The sequence below is a fragment of the Podarcis erhardii genome (genome assembly GCF_964252035.2).
Source record: "Podarcis erhardii genome assembly, chromosome: 14".
Classification (NCBI taxonomy): Eukaryota; Metazoa; Chordata; class Lepidosauria; order Squamata; family Lacertidae; genus Podarcis; species Podarcis erhardii.
Genome location: NC_138503.1, coordinates 30,821,489 through 30,833,622, shown reverse-complemented (window position 1 = coordinate 30,833,622; position 12,134 = coordinate 30,821,489).

The following is a 12,134-nucleotide window of genomic DNA, read 5'->3' as shown; positions in this document are numbered from 1 at the left end:
CTATCTGTTTAGTCAGGAAAGCTAACCCCATTGTTTTCAAGGAGAGATTTCGCAAAGCGTTAAGAGTGCTGATAAAACTCCTTTTCTTATTTGGACAGCGCAGCTGTTGCCAAATTCTTCAGGCTTTTATCTGTGTTAAAATCTGGGCTGCACATGCTGGATTTACTGCTTGCTCTTTAATCTCTTTTCCTTGACTTGTATAAGGAGGTTGTGAACTTATCGGAGGCCCTTACCTGTTCAGGGAAGTAGTTGGGGACGACACATCAGCAACTTGTGTTGGCAAGCTGGTCTTTACGTAAAAGAGGAGATAGGCTATCAGCACAAATGAATGTTCAGCTGTGCTTGGAGGTGTTGAATGTGCTGACAACAGGACCACGGAGGTTGGGTAGCCCTCAGGGTCCATCAGACTTGGGGTATCCCTCACTCCCATGCTGTCTCAGTTGCCCTACTGACAGAGCTGATCTTCTGAACGTATGGTGTGTTGTATTCCAAGCTGGTCTAATCAGTTAGGCAGAGATGCCGAAGGATCTCCAGATTCAGAGAGCTATTTTCATCCTCCCTTAGCTAGAGATAACAGGGACTAGACTTGGGTCCTTTTGCATGCTAACCACATGCTCTTCAAGTTGTAAGTTGTGATAGAGAACCGCCCCCCATCATGATGGCTGAATAATTCCCTTGTGGGGAGGGATAGTATTTTGGGTGCAGCATTCCAGCAGCGGGTGTTTCTGGAGCCAAAGCCAAATGCAACATCCCCTCTCTCTCTCTGATGGACACACACATACAATTTGCTTCAGAGAAAAGCAAAGAAACTTCAGTGCAAATTGAATTGCAGGTGGGGGACACCTCAGGATCAAATCAGAAGCTTTTGTAATTCTGAAACTGTCCCTAGAAAATTGGGGAACTTTGAGGGCATGAAGGAGTGCATATCACCCAGCCAATACAGGGCATTTTATTCCCTGATTCTGGGGGGTCTGGGGGAGCTTTCCACCTGAGGTGCGTTGTGTAATATGTAGTCCGAAGTATTTAGAAGGTGCCAGGATGGTTGACCCGTAGTCCCCTGTTGGGTGTGGCTCAGGATTTTGTGGTGCCTCCCCAACCCCCGTCAACCTGGGCTTTGTCCCGAGTGGCTCCTGGTAGCACTAATTCAGCGAGGCCCACTCTCGTCCTGGATTTGACCCAGGACTTGCAATAGAGCCTTTGCCATCCTGACAAAATGTGGCCTGCCAAGTCACATTGCCCCTCTTGCTTATTTGTGGGCAAACAAACTGATTCTTTGGACTTGCCCCTAACTGGGGCGTTCAATCCAAGCTGCAGGTCAAGAGGTGGGGAGTTTCCTGTGCTTGAGGTTTAGAGAGTCTGTAGCGTTGAGCAAACTGAACTCCCAGTTGCCATGGGGAACTGTGGCGGCCCCCTGGCATGTGCTGGCTTTGGCTCCTGAGCCGCCTTTCCCAGATTCACCCTAACAAGTCCTGCCCGAAAGTTCCCTTTACACTCTGCTGGAACCTGCAGGAGTTTCTTTTGCTGTGTGCTTCCCTGAGAAAGGGTGGCCTCCTTTAAAAAAATCCAAAAATTAATAAAATCAATCAGCTGTGCGGCTACTTGCAAGCCTTCAAGGACCTTTGAAGGATATGGGAGCTAGGGTGGAGGGGCAGAGAGAGGGGGTTTCCACAGCATCGCTTGCAAAACCACCCAATAGAATTCTGGAATCCCAGGGACTCTGTAGCCGTTCCAAAGTGTTCCAGCCTGCCTCTGCTGCTTTGAGCATCCTCCAGTCAGTGCTGTTCATACCCCGCTGCTCCGCTCCTAATACATCTCTTTTCCTGCTGCATTTTTCACTGTGAGCCCCCGTACTTATCAGCTCCAAAAATAGCTGCACTGCAGAGCGCAGGCATCCTCCCCAGCAAAGCCCTGCCTTCTGTAAGCCTGAGATTACATAATTCCCAAGGGAAACAACCAAGTGCCTTGTGATACCTTAAAGCCTGACAAGTTTGTTATGGCATGAGATTTGGGGACTGCAGACCACGTTGTCAGGTCCCTGAAATGTCATCCTCAGCGGACAGGCACCTGTGGTGGTGGGAAGAGACAAGAAAGCAATGAAATTAGAGAGAAATGGGGAGTCGGTGGTCTTGATTACCTTGAAGCTTAAATATACGTAAAATTGTCGTGATGCCCATCTATACCATTCGCTGTCTTGAGGATAACCAGGGGAGGGGAGGGAGAGAAATTTGGTTTGGCTCAGATTTTGCTGTGAACTCTCCTGATCCACACTTTCTGAAACAGTCTGCAAACAGGAACACAGCTATCCTTGGGAATTTGCACCTCTCTGCCTGTCGTGATGCAGTTCTCCAAGCAAATAACGCGTAACAAGAATGTGCACAAGGATGGGAAGTTTGCACAAAAACATGTTAGTGGAAATCACATATCAAAATGAGGATTGGGTGTGTAGGATTGCACTCAGGTCCTGCTCGTGGGCATCCCAAAGGGACATCTGGCTGGCTGCAGTGAGAAGAGGATGCTGGAATGGCTGGACCACCTCTGGCCTAATTCAGCGCTGCAGAGCTCTTTTTAAACATCCTGGTATGCAATATCCTTTTTGAGATGAGCCTTTGTAAAAAGAAAAGAAAAAAGTGGGATGTGTTAACAAGGGTGGTGTCTTAAATAAGAAGTGGCACAGTCTGGTGGTAGCTATGGGGCCTTCTGAAGCAAAGCGTTTGCTCTGTTCTTGAAACCTCCCTGAGACATCTGTTCTACATGGGAACTGACTTCCCACATTAGCCAGTGCATTTAATAAGATCCGTGGCTAAAGTATTGATGGATCGCACTGATGATTAAAGATCAGAGAGTCAGTGTAATGGGTAATGTGAGAGTGTTGGACTGGGACTTGGGAGACTGGGGTTCAGATCCCCACTTGGCCACTAAAGCTCAGTGGGTGATTTGGGGGGGGTGTCACTGCCTCTCAGCCTAAACTACCTCACAGGGTTGTTGTGGGGGATTAAAATGAGGAGGAGGAGAACCATGTGTGCCACTTTGCTCTACTTGGAGGAAAAGGTGGGATATGAATGTGAGCAAACAAGCAAATATTGCAGAGTTGCTTATAAAATAATGTTGTGGCAATCCAAACTGCCTTGCATTCCAGGGATTTTTTTCACATTCCTTTCCAGATTGCCTAGGTCAACAGACTCCCACAACCAAACAGCACTGTCCAAAATGCATGGTCCATGCATCACATCTGCAGCAAAGGTTGTGGTTCAAACCATCTGGAGGGCACCAGGTTGGGGAAGACTAACCTAGGGGTAAACAGCCAGACTCTTGTCAGCATTCTTTTGGAAAATTCCACCTATATTTTAGTAGCCCTGTAAAAATCAATTGGTTTCAAAATAGCACCTGTAAGTTTTCATAGGGACCATATAAAACCTATATAACTGCTACTAGATATTTCTGAGCCGTTTCACTCTAAACAACTGTTGTGTAACCTTCTCATTCCGCATTGTGGACCAGCCAGTAACTGCACCAAAGATCACGCTACAGGAAGATAAGGATTTTCCGGGCAAGTTTTTCCTTCTTTATTGCCTTTTAAAGCATAGCTCTTTAAAGGGAAATATGTCAGCTATTGAACTCAAATTGGAGTTCAAAATTTGGCTAGCATGCCTGAAGAACAGAACATGTTGCACAAGGCTGTAGAGAGGTTGGGCCTACAGGTGGGAGAGGAGGACTCTTCTCTTTGGCCTTGAGTCTTTCAGTCTTCATCCTCATCAGCTTGTTTGCCAAGGAACATCGATGCACCACCGAGGATTCTGGGGAATGTTCTGTGGTGGACATGTTGGATCTTCATTGTGGGGGTCACTGGCTGTCATGGACTGGTTGGCCACAGAGGAATGGTAGGAGGAACCAGCTGGGGGATCCTCAAGGGAAGAAGGCTCAGAGTAGATTCATTGCCTGTCTTCATTAAATCCTTGATATTCTTCACAACTCTGAGGAGCAACCCTTTCCATCTTGAATGAAATTCTTTTTTTATTTTGTAACACAAATAAACAGAAAAACAAACAATACAAACAAATTCTTGTCTTATCCTTATTTTTTCTAAACATTGTTAGGTGAGCTTCCCCATCTGATTTTCATTTTACCTCATCTTTAGCAGTTTACATATATCACAATTTTTAACCATTTTTTTAACCACACTTACTTTTACCATAAAAATCTTCACATTTTATCCCTTACAAGTAATACTATTTTAAAATACACTATCTTCTACTTCTGCAACCTTTTCCATCTTTCTCTGCATCTTTATTTTAGGTGAACTGGGCAGCACCTGAAACTTCCTGTGTCTGCAAGGATCCAGAAAATAGGATCAGTGCTTCATATGTGGTGGGATTGCCCTATAGCTCAACAAAGTTTGGAAGGAGGCATTTGATTGAATTTGGCAAAATTACCAACCAAACCCTCTAACTCAGGGGTAGTCAACCTTTTTATACCTACCAATGCAAATTTCTTGATGGTAAAATTTCCTTACCACCCACCAGTGCTGCAGTAACATGTGGCACAGAACCCCCTACCTCCCACCTGGAATCCTGAAACGCCCACTAGCAGGCGGCAGGGACCAGGTTGACAACTCCTGCTCTAACTAGATCTGATTCTCCTCCATTGAAAGTGGTAATAATCACGGAATTCAATACAGATAATTAACAGCAATGTTACTGGCTGCAGTGCAACTGCAACTAGCTAGCAATTGGATGGGAGGCTCTGTGTCCACAAAGGAGGGATGGTACAAAAAGGGGGTGGGGGGCAGACTGCATTATTGGAATGTTTGACCCAACATAGGCAAGTCATTGACAGTACAGTGGTACCTTGGTTTTCAAGCATCTCAGAAGTCGAATGATTCGGAACCCAAACGCTGAAAACCTGGAAGTAATTGCTTCCATCTTCGAACATGCCTCAGAAGTCAAATGGCTTCCACTGCATGTTTTTCTATTTTTTCCACTGACTTTGCTGGCCACCCTTTGTGCTTTGGTTGTCGAATGTTTTGGAAGTCAAACGGTCTTCCGGAACGGATTACATCCGACAACCGAGGTACCACTGTAAAGCGAAACAGGATCATTTCAACCTTACCTTGCTTCTGTTCATTAGTTAATAAATATCAAATTCCCCCTAGGCCACCCACATCCCAAACAGCAATATGGTGGGGCTTCCTCCAATAATGAGAATGGTGAGAGTAGAACCTTTTTCATGTTTATTGACTGTTTTATTCAACAGATGTGATTGAATAAAAGCATGGTTTTATACTTGTTTCTTTTGGTTATGGTTTTACTTGTACATTTGTTTTGGGGTATTCAGCGGAACCTTCTAATGCATTTTATAAAACTTTACTCAAGAAAGGAAAGGTGTGTGTGTGTGAAAGTACCATATTCAGAATGCAAAGTGGATGGTTAAAAGGTTCCTCCACCGCCTTTTCTTTTGTACTGATAGCACATTCAGGCGCGATGCCGAAGCTGGAGAGATGCGTTTGGCACAACCTGCCGAAGCTCGCCAAAGACAACACTGACATCTGTTGACTTTGGCAGTTTGGCTTGGAAGCCCCAGAGGTAGAAAGTCAAACAATGGGCACCTGGGGATGAAAATGTTGGCATGCCCAAAAGGTCGCTGAAGTCCCCAGCCGGCTTTGGAGTTGATCAATAAGCTCTCATTCCAAATAATGAAGATAAAAACTCAAATGCCCCACCTGAGGGGAGCATAAAACAAAATGAACGAGCAGCTGGAGACCCATTCTCAAGAGGCCTGGCAATGACGGCTGTGCTGTCAGCTGAGCAGAGCCATGTCCTAATTAAGCCATCCCCATTAACGGATGCATTGATGACATTCTGTCTGTTTCTTATTCCACATTCTCCGCTGGAGAGGAGGCATAGATTGTCTTCTATCCTGTTGGTGGTCGCTCCCATAAATGGCTCCCAGAAAGACATAATTTCGTCACGGACCAGACTCTCAGGTATCAGGCTCTTGGAATAGTGGGGGCTGCAAAGGGGGCTTGGTTGGGCACTGCTAAGCTGGGATGCCACAAAGAGATAGAGTCAGGGGTGAGGAGGCAGGAGAGGTTGACAACACAGAGGGGGATGAGCATAAGAATATTGGAGGCTGCCTTCTACTTAGCTGGACCAGTTGATGCATCTAGCTCAGTACTGTCTAACCTGACACAAGCTCTCTGCAGGATTTCAGGCAGGAGTCTTTCACAGTCCTGTCTGGAGATGCTCTACCACCAGGCTAAGATTCCAGTCCTCATGGTTTTGAACAGAGCTGATTTAATGAGGAATGCAGGAAGCTGCCTTATATTGAGTCAGACCAGCGGTCTGTCTAGCTCAGCATTGTCTACGCAGACTTGGCAGAAGCTCTTTAGGGTTTCAGGCAAGAGACATTCCCAGCCCCACTTGGAGATGTGAGGGATTGAACTTGGGACCTTCTGCCTGCAAAGCAAGTACTTCACCATTGAGCCACATCCCTTTCCTTAGGGATGCTTTAGACCAGACGATTGGTCCACCAAGCACAATATTTCAGTGTATTTCTGTGTGCAACTTTGCCTAAGCTACGTATTTTTGCAGACAGTTTACCCCATTGTGATGCATTTTGTGGACTTTTTTTCACCAATAGATGCAGCATTATTATTATTATTATTATTATTATTATTATTATTATTATTCAAACAAATTTGCGTACTGCCCTATACCCGCAGGTCTCATTTTTAGGCACCCTTTCCCAGAATAGACACATTTTAAAATACATTTTGGAATTAGAGAACAGCAAGATTTGGAGATTTTGACAGATAGCTGCTTTTTCGTTTGCATATTCTTTTTGGGAGTGCGAATTAGATATGTTTGTGCACATGCACCCCAATTCCTAGGCAATGAGGAAAGTTAAGAAAACAGGAAGGCTGCCAGGAAGGAGTTCAGCGGGAGGAGTCTGCAAAGAGTGGGTAACAGTGAGGTGGCTCTTGGAGGTCTGAGACAGCAGCTGGCAGGGTTGGGGACCACTTGCGGCCCTCCAGATGCTTGTAGGACTCCAATTCCCACCATCCCCAGGTAGCATGGCCAAGGATGTTGGGATTTGGAGTCCAACAACAGCTGGAAGGTACCAGTTTTCACCATCCCTGTTCTTCTGGACCTGTTTCTTCTCTATGAGACATCAGCTCCATCCATCTCCATCCTGCCATTATGGGCCCCAAGAGGCTTTTTTTTGAAGGAGGTGCTTCCCAGCTTGGAGCTCAGGTAGCCAATTTTTCAATGACTAGCTGCAGCTATGCTCATAACAGCAGCTGGATTTGCAGATATTGACGGGCGATGCTTTTCACCAGCCAAATAGTCACTCCTGGGAAAAAGTCCACTTGCTGATGTCTGAACATCAAACTGCTGTTAAGAGGCATCAAGGTTGGCCACCTTCCTTGGAGCAAGAGGCAAGGCTACCTTATCAAGGTGGTGTTTACAGGCTGTTGGTGTCAGGGAGTGGAAAGATTGGTTCCCCCAGGTGGTAGATTCTCATCCTGGAGCTCTCTCTCTCTCTCTCTCTCTCTCTCTCTCTCTCTCCCCTTTCCAGACCTGTGCTTGCATGTTGAAGCCATTCAGCCATCCAGACTGGCAGGACTAGCACTGCATCAAAGCCTTAGGAAGTTCTTGCACTCCTCTGTCCATATTCATAGCAACACAAGAAGCTGCTTATCCTGAGTCACAATACTGGTTTCCCCATGTAATTTGTCTACCAGTGTTACCCAAACTTGGGTGGCCTGCTGTTTTTGGATTACAATTCCCATCATCCCTGACCACTGGTCCTTCAAGTTAGGGATGCTGAGAGTTGTAGTCCAAAAACAGCTGGACACCCAAGTTTGGGAAACACTGGTCGACAATGACTGGCAGCAGCCCTCCAGGGTGCTTTCCTCCCCAAAGAAATTTATTTAAGAAAGGACATACATTTCAATAATGTAAGAGAAAGGAAGGAAGGAAGAAAGGAAGGAAGGAAGGAAGGAAGGAAGGAAGGAAGGAAGGAAGGAAGGAAGACAATACAGCTGATTAAAAGTTAAAATTAAAATTAAACATATACACAAAAGAAATTCGAGTTGTTACATTCACAGTCCCTAAACAGAATTATTAGTGGGAGTAACTTCCCTTGCCAACATTTAATTATTTTATTTCAAATAACAATACAAATGTTTGAGAGATACAGAAAGAAACAGTGGCTTGCCTTGTCAACATCCAATGGTCCACAACTTAAGAAATGAACATTTGATGCAGAGTGGAGAAATGGTTATTGCAGAAAGATGTAAACAATACTAAATGATAAGATCATGATTCAATGGAAGTGCAATGGATCAGTCAACAATAAATCCTGGAATACAATTAAATCCAGGAAAAAACCATACTTTGTAGGTATCTGCCAGGCATGAGTATGTATTTTGGCATAAGTCATGAACAACCATCATGTACCTGTATAATCCATAGCTTTGGCTTTACCCCTGGAAACTCTTAAAGAATCAATGAATTTTTCAGCTATTGTGATAAGCAAGACCTTCTTAAACCAGGTATCCAGGGGAAAGGCCGAGTTAGTTCTTCATCCTAGGGTTAGTTGAGCGGCAAGCATGTTTTTCAGACAGGGATTCTCTCCTAGCCTTCCCTGGAAATTCTATCGGGGATTGAACCTGAGACCTTCTGCATGCAAAGCAGATGCTCTGCCTCTGAGCTACGGCCCTTAGGCAAAGTGAAGATCCATTTGGTAGCTTACTCCATTGCTAATGGCCTTTGATGGCTTGTGTTTGCCGGCAACTGAGATCTGTGACACCCCTTGGTTCTGGGTAGAGGAGTGGGAGCAGCTGGAACAAAAGAGCTGGCTGTAGGGATTCAGTCAGCAATCAGGGCTGGTCCCACACATTTTGCTGCCCAGGGCAAAGGGCAAGAAGCTGATTGGGCTAGAAGTTGACTGTTGACACTGGCACTGGAATGGCGCTCGGGTGGGGGGTTGCCGCTGCTGCCTACCCGCTGTATCTGCTGCCTGAGGCATTTGCCACACTCCGCCTAATGGCACTTCCAGCAAATGAGGGAGCGCTGAATTTGCTGAGCTGGGGTGAGGTGCACTTCACAAGCATATGGTGTGCTTTTGGGGGATTCCACTCAACTTTAAAGCTTAGCATCATCTGCAAGCTCACTTAACCTCCATGCTGGCCTTCTGCTCTGAAGAATGAGCTGGTTGAGGAGAAAGCGCACCAGCTAAGCTCTCCTCCTCCTTACCTGAAGGACCCTGGTTCCCCGTGGCTGTCTCATGCAACCTGTGTGACAGTCTGTGCTAAGATGAGCCAGTGGAAATTTCCTCGCCATCCCTGGAGCCTTGGGAAAACATAATAAAAACATCTGCGGGCTTCTTTACCTTCAGCCGACAGAGAACAACAGCAGCTATAAACAAGGCCTCTTAATTACCCAACACAGAAATAAAGCCAGATGAATGATTGATCACACAGCGGAAGGACCAAAGGATTGGCATTCCAGGTCCAAGGGCCACCCCCTGCTCACTGCACCCCCAAAAAGCTCTCTCTAGCCGCTGTGTCAACAGCACAGCCCACCCCGACTGTGATGCACTGCAGTGTCACAGCAGGCCACTCTGAATGCTACACCCTATCACGTCTCTCTGCTGAATTCACTTCTTCCGTTACTCTCTCGCAGGAGTGGGGGACCTTTGGTCCTGCAGATGTTGCTGAACTACAACTCCCATCAGCCCCAGCAGGCATGGCTGATGGCCAGGGGTGATAAAAGTTTTTGTTCAGCAACATCCCTGCCCCTGCTGTATCCAGCGAAAGCCACTGTTACTGTTTTCAGGACAGATACACAACAAACAAGTAAACTCTGCGACTTGTTGCTGCAGGACATTATCAGTCAAGCATCCTGCTTTTGCTGTGGCCAGCTAGATGGCTTTGGGAAGCCCACAAACTGGGTGTGCAAGGCATGGTCCCCTCTTCTTGTTTGACTTCAGAACCTGCTCTTCAGAGCAGACCAACTCTGTTTGCAGGGCTTACAGTCATACCCCATGTTAAATCCGCTTCATGTTACGCTCTTTCAGGTTATGTCCTGCGACGACCCAGAAGTACCGGAAATGGTTACTTCCGGGTTTCGCTGCTCACGCATGCGCAGATGCGCAAAATGGCATCACACGCATGCACAGAAGTGGCGAATCGCAACCCGTGCGTGCACAGACATGCCGCTGCGAGTTGCGTTCTTTTCATGTTGCGAATGGGCCTCCGGAACAGATCCTGTTCGCAACCAGAGGTACCGCTGTTCATGGGACTACTCTGGCTAGCAGCCAGGAAAAGATGTCTCCTCTGCAATTTGTCCAGACTTTTTTATCTGTTTCCATTGCCCCCATTCTGTAGTGAGGAATTTCACAGTTGTGCTCTGTTGAATAGGATCTTTGGGGAATCTGCAGGCGTGCCAACTATAGGGGATAGAAGGGACTTTTTGGCCCCTTCAATATTTGTGGGCAGGGGCAGAGCACCCCCAGTGTTGAGGGGGTCCCAAACAGATTGGCCTCCCACCTGCAAACATGCCCTCTGCCCTCCCCACCACCCACCCCACCGACATGTAGGGAAGGCGATCTTGAAGGTGTACTGGTTCCAAGTTCTTAAGGGTTTTATATAGTAACGCCTTGAACCTGACCCAGTAGCAAATCTGCAATCAGTGCAGATCTGAGCACAGGTGACAAAACCTCATTGCTGTCCGCAATAGTGCAGCAGCCTTCTGCACTACCTGCAGCTTCTGGATTAAGCACGAGGGAAGCCCCCCATTCAGCCTCCTATACAAAAGTAAGAGAAGCTTCTTCACTTGCTCCTTTTCAAGCAGAGAGGCAGGATCCCTGATTGCAGGCAGCCTGTTGCTGCCACTTGAAGCGCTTCTCTTAATTGTGCCCTTAATAGTTCCCATCCTCCCTCCAAGGAGATCTTTAATTGCTGGCTTCCTGTGATTATTAGTTTTGGCACATGAAATTTTTTTGGGCAAGTCTTTTAATTATATTCGCACACGCACACGCTTTGTGCATTGCAACCATTTAATCTGTAATGACATGTAATCAGTTTCTATTTCTGGAGTCTTTTGCTTGCCACTGTCAGAGACTGAGTACTGGGGCAAGTCTGGACATCTTGCAGGGCACCAGTACCAGGAATAAGTGAATCCCTCAATTTCAATTTCTTTAGTTTTTTGTTCCTTCAATCCATTCTTCCCATTTCCACATCAATTGTTTTTTAGTGAAGATCCCCATGAAAATTCACCAGCACCCTAGTGCAAATTTCTCCTATTAAATTTTGTGTGCAGTTTTGACTAATGTTCACATATGTGTCATACAATTTCCCCCTAATATCACACACTTTTGTGTGTTATTTTCACAAATAGATGGATTTTCGTGCACCCTTTAACCTTAATACATACATTTCTATACGCATTACTGGGCTGGAGAATTGCACTGAGAATGTCAGAGAAATGCAAATGTTGAAGGATGGCTGTCTTTGAGTTTGAATATTGCTTCAATTGTTTAAATCGAATTTCTCCACCCGTCCATAGTCAGACTCACAAGAGCAAGGCCCTGTCAGCACTTCTGAACAGCTCAAAAACATTGTGCTTAGCTGTTTAAAACACAGTGGTACCTCAGTTTTTGATCGTCTTGGAAGTTGAACCTTTTGGTTTTTGAATGCCAAAAACCCAGAAGTAACCGCTTCAGTTTTCAAACACTTTTTGGAAGCCGTAAATGCTTCCAAAAATGCATGCTTCAGTTTTTGAACGTTTTGGAAGGCGAACCGTCTTCTGGAACGGATTGCGTTCGAAAACTGAGGTACCACTGTAGCGGGTTCCAAAGTGGGCGGTACTGCCCCCCGGGGGGAGGGGGATTACTTAGGGGGCACTAAGAGGGAAGAGATGGCAGGCTGCAGGTGCAAATGGCTATCAGACTTTGAAGAGCTGGCATTGCTGGATAAATTTAATCAGTTTTGCTGAATTAAACGAAATAGCTTTAATTGGATTTTGGATAAATATGCAACTAATTGTTACTGTTTTGAATTTTATTGTGCTACTGTCTTCCTTAGTGGGTTGTGCAAACCACTATTCTGAATAATGTTTTTTGAGGTATAG